This window comes from Nicotiana attenuata, chromosome 2, assembly GCF_001879085.1.
Source record: "Nicotiana attenuata strain UT chromosome 2, NIATTr2, whole genome shotgun sequence".
NCBI lineage: Eukaryota > Viridiplantae > Streptophyta > Magnoliopsida > Solanales > Solanaceae > Nicotiana > Nicotiana attenuata.
In genome coordinates, this window is record NC_031990.1 from 92,121,131 (window position 1) to 92,127,104 (window position 5,974).

A 5,974-nucleotide genomic window follows, 5' to 3' on the forward strand; every position below is an offset into this window, starting at 1 on the left:
AGTGAGAACTGGTAACTGAACTGATAACTGAAAAGATAACTGAAAAGATAATTGATAACTGATAACTGAACTGATAACTGAAAAGATAACTGATAACTGTTAACTGAACTGATAACCGAAAAGATAACTGATAACTGATAACTGAACTGATAACTGAAAAGATAACTGATAACCGATAACTGATAACTGAACTGAATAAAGGAAGTAAGGATATGAATACTCCCTCTTCTGAATGGTGAACCTGTTTATCTGAATAAGCTACGGCCTCGGGCCCAATATATATAAGTGCACAAGCTACGGCCTCAGGCCCAAGTATACATATACATAACTACGGCCTCAGGCCCAAAAATGCATAAAGCATAAACTACAGCCTCAGGCCCGGACATGCATAAAGCATAAACTACGGCCTCAGGCCCAAGTATACATAAAGCATATAAACTAGGGCCTCAGGCCCAAATACAGGTGTTCAACATTCAGGAATTTAAAATCAGAAACTGAGAATTATACTGCAATACATGATAGTGAAATACTGAATCACGTTGAGTTACATGATACTGGAATACTGGATCATACTGGGTTACATAATACTGGAATACTGAATGGGACTAGACTGAGACATGTGTTCTTGAACTGATTACGAATACTGAAATTTCAACTGTATATAGCATACTGAGTAATCTATAATAAGACTCGGGGGCATCAAACCCAAGTCTATATTGAATACGCACTGAGCTCACAACGTTCAGAATGAAAGTCATGAGCGAGTTATGAAGATAGAGAATAGAAGCTCTACAACTATTCAAGGAACTAGGCTTAACTATATTTCTGAGGCAATTAGTAACATCATAAAAGAAACGTAGTGTAGGGAGAATCATTAAAATTCCCAAACATAGAAAGTTAGCCTCACATATTCGTCCCTTAGTGCTACTACAATGATCCACAATACTAAGAACCTTCAATCTACAATAGCAATATCCAATGGAACCAATATTAGTAACAAATTCCATAACTTAAGCCATTTAGGCATATTATAAAACACCTTGTAGGCATAAATCTCTACATCTCATCACCATATAATTAGTTCATCCAACTATCACCATTCATCAACAATTTATCTCATCATCATGACTAACCAATTTATAACTTCCAACATCACATGTATGACAATCCATCTACACCGAACCAACAAAATTCCATCAAATAGTCATCTTCCAATCTCTACAATAATTATGTATTTATATTGGGAACTTATGGCTTCTAATCACCACACTGGGATATTTGAAGGAGAGCTTTGTAACTTTTTCTGAGTCTCAATACTTAATTCACACTCATATACCCATAATAAATTCATACATGTAAGTCTAAGGGTGTAGGATTACCTTTTGGAAGAAATCTTGCAAAACCCTCCTTTGAGTTCTTGAAGGAATTTCTTGAAGATCTATGTGTTTTATGAGTAGATTTCATCAATACTAGTGTAAGAATGATGGAATTTCACACCAAGTTAATGGAGATTGTTTACCTTGCAGATGGTAGGAGTTGGTGCTCTTGAGAGTGTGAAGGAAGGCCCCAAAGTTCGGCCAAGATAAATGGGTAAAATTGAACTCCGAATTGAGTATATAGTGTTTCAGGCGCCACTAGTGGCGCTGGGCGCTGCCTGTGGCGCTGATTCCATTATGTCAAAATTTTCCGGCGCTACCCAGGACGCTGGCGACGGAAGGGACACGAAAATGGTCATAACGTTCTGTATGCACCTCCAAATGACGAACGGTTTGATGCGTTAGAAACTAGACTCAATGAGCTTTAATTTGATAGTTTGTACATCACACAACTCCTTATATGTATGTAGATATGCTCGTCCTAAGTGAGGTCTTGTGCGTACTCATTTGGAATTTTTAGTCTATCATGTAATTTCCAACTTGGCTTAGACTTAGGCCTCTCCTTGGACCCCAAATCACTTATGATTTGCCTCGTACACTTTTTATCATAACCAATTGATAACCATCACATGAATACTCATTTAATGCATCCACAACTGATTCAAATTTATGGGGTGTTACAGATACGATCAGAATCTCACATTTATACTGTGAATAAGTCCGAACAAGCTGTAACAAACCATATCTGCTATCTCAAGTGCAATCACATGATATACCACATAGCTCAAACACTCGCAGCGATAACTTCTAATCACAGCAGCTGCACATAACAACCGAATACCGATAGAAAACCTCTTATCAACTAAAGTCTCCTTCCAACACTTTCATATCCTGCCAATGATGATGAAAAATGCAATAAGCGATAACCATTTCCCAGATCAACCATTCATGAAGCCACTGCTCCTTTGGCAATTACCACAGTAATTTTCTGAGCCGAACCACGATATTATCCTTCCAACATGTTGAAATCGAATTCGTTTGTATTCATTAGAGATCCCGATGATCTCATCTAATCCAACACAACTACTCTGGTGACATTGACCCATCAATACAGACTAAAGCCACGACCTGTGAAATCCGTGCACCAATAAGCCACAATCCAAACTTACTCAAATCATGAAATGGCTCAAATGAAAACGTTGTACCGCAAGCTCACTAGTACCACCACAACACAAGACTGAGAACCCGTCTCCCATCATAGAAAAAGAACACATGAAACACATCACGTCACTATGCTCAAAATCGACAACCATATGCAATATGATATCAAAAACCAAAGCAATCACCATAACCACCGCGAAGCAATTTACATACACTACACATACCCGAAAGGACATAACCGATACGCCATCCACCGAGCAATAACCAGCACTCTTCCCGCTCGAATTTCACTATGAAACCCCAATGGAACCGCACCACTTGTGCCTATAACCAACAAATCCTAACGTCTCGCAACACGAAAGGATAACTCATAGATCCCCCTAATTGCTAATAGCTCAATAACAACCGAATCGACACATCCCTTGCCAACAACAACTCAAAGTCAACAAAACCGTCTCGATGCCGGACACATATCCATATAGGTCTGCCAATGGACCACACATCAACTATAGTTACCCACAACAGATAAATAATCCCTCGAAGGTTCACAATGACTGAATCATAGCACATACTAACTTCTGACTAGCTTACCCATATTTTGTCATCCACAACCACGAGCTAACCTGTATATAAGAACTTTCAGTTTCCAAGTCCGTAAAACACACGAATTACCATATCTGGTCCCAATTCTGCCACTCGCATATATAACTCACCTCTAGTACTCAATCATTCCACGAGAGATACTCTAAGATTCTTCTGTGCTGCCAAGCGAACTCGAATATCAGCAGCCGATCTGACAAGAAGTGCTGCAATTCTACCGAAGTACCATCAACTTAATCACATTGCCTTTTTCTGAAACACATACCCTCATAAAATCACCTCAATTAGCATTACCATTTCCTTAATCATCTGAAGATCATTTCTCAAATCATCTGAAGCTCATTTCTCTAATTATCTGAAACTACCCGTGCTGCCTATGAATTTATGACCTTCCATTCAAATCTGAACTGTGACCTTACACATGCCCATCTCAATCCTACACAATATATCGCATGTGCCATACCATCCTAGGATATCATGAGAACGTCATATCCCTTCCGAGCCACAAACATCTACGTACTCAACTAGTAAAGAACATTCCATTGGTCCCATCCAGAAGATATTCACTATACACCCCATGCTCTGCATGCCCATAGAAAATATACATCTCCACACCACGGTAAAAACCATCAAGAACTCTCCGAGTTCCCCTTGCACAAATCAGACCTGCCAGGACTGAATCCTTCTAACTCGACCAAGCTAAGCAAGCCATCAAAACCTTAGAGCACTGCCGCAAAATACCTGTAAGAACTCATTGCCTCGAACACACACAAGGAACTAATCATATCCTTACCATACCGGTCCGGTTTACTATCAAGCTACCCCATCTATCTAAATTCCCTTCCGATTCATCTTCAACTTGATATCCCCTCTTGTTGTAGCACCAAAATTCCTCAACCCAGGTTTACCACACGAGACCCAAGCATAAAACCACACCCTCTAAGACTCATAAGCCGCTGAATACTCTCTTAAATATCCCTAAAAGCACCACCTTCAAAATACTTTACTCTGAAGAGACTTCTTACGAATCTAAATCCGTTACCTTTACCTTCCTGATACTGATACATAGAATCCCATAATATATAGAAAACACCATATGTCTTGACATCTTCCAATGAAAGCTCAGTTTCTAACCACATATGCAACTTTAAAATACCCAATTGATATATGTAGAATCTTGGACACATTAGAACCATTCTCTCAAGTCATCCACTCTACTCAAACCGCAATTAGCTCGATCAATGAACCGAACAACCTGTGCCCCATTAGCACTTCAGATACTACAGAATGCAACCTCATCCCAATACAACCAAGCAACTTCATGCTCTATGCACCGAGCATCTTTTACCAACAACAACTCAAGACATTCTGATATTCTCTAACACCTATGAAGAATGACATAACCTTTGTCAAAAATTTCCTTTACTCGAGACATCCTCGGTCTCAATCTCCATAAACCATAACTGATTCACCAGTACGCCTCAAACTGGAACTAACATAGCACATAACCGTGCAATTGCCTAATCAATAGTAGACTCCTCCACTTGGCTCGAAGCCATAGACCAAAACACACACAATAACTCATAACGCATATACCCTATTACTGCCATAATACCATAGTGAGATTAAACTCAATCCTTCATAAGCACATGAACACGGACCATCTGGTACTTCAAATCTTCTGCAAATCTCGTATTCATCCTCGCAACAGTCAAGCCCACTCTCTTAAGCGACCCAAAATTCGAATTTCAACACTTATATTTCACTTGTAAATGAGATCTTCTAGCAGACACATAAGGATCATACAACCTTAGAACATTCCGTATGAGATAACCCACATGCTTTGCCTTCAACTAACATTTCTGCATACCTTCCACCGTCACAAACATTACGCAGTCACTTAGCCTTCCTAAGTCTGAACTCATACCACAACATGAAATTTACTTCACTCCCAACTGGGAAACATGAAAAGATTCTTCACGCGCCCATAACTCGAGGTTATAGCTCGAATCAAGATGGAATTCAAGCACCTAATAGTTCTTCTATCCTCCAGCAGACCCTTCTCATCGCTTCTGAATCATATAGATACATCTCGCGGTACTAACATACTCATCACGTAATCATCCAGCCGTCACTTCCACTATAGGGACACTACCGAACATATAAGTTCAAAAACACTTGCTCACACAATCAGCACCTCGGTGCTCAAGCTATAGGCAAAAATCTGGCCTCAAGTCCTCCAGACTGGCCCAACATCAACTCACACATAGATCATATCTCGCCCCTTAATCAGGGGATCACAAGCCATCGATGTATATCTGATACTGAGCGCTCATGCGCGCATACGAATGTGTGGAAGGAATTCAAAGAGTTACTTTTCAAGCAGAATCAAAGGACGCGCGATAAGAATTCAAGAATGTGAAGTTTTCCTAAAGGTTCTGCAGCCTCTCGAGGATAAATACAGACGTCTCTGTACCGATCTGCGAGACTCTACTAAACCTTCTCATGACTCGCGAGACCTATGTGACCTAGGCTCTGATACCAACTTGTCACGACCCCAAACCGACCCGGTCGTGATGGCGCCTCACGTAAAGACAAGGCCAGCCGACACAACACCCATATAACCCTTTAATCGTCTAGAGTCATTTTTAAGCCCTTAATTAAACAACATTTCATAATATAAATCTGAATGAACAGTGCGGAATAATGTACAAGCCCAGCATCGGGGTGTCACTAGACATGAGCATCTATCAAGGTCTGAATACAACAAAGACAGTCAAAATGTACTAAGTACAGAAATGAAAATGAGAGGAAGGGAGCAGTGCTGCGAACGTTGT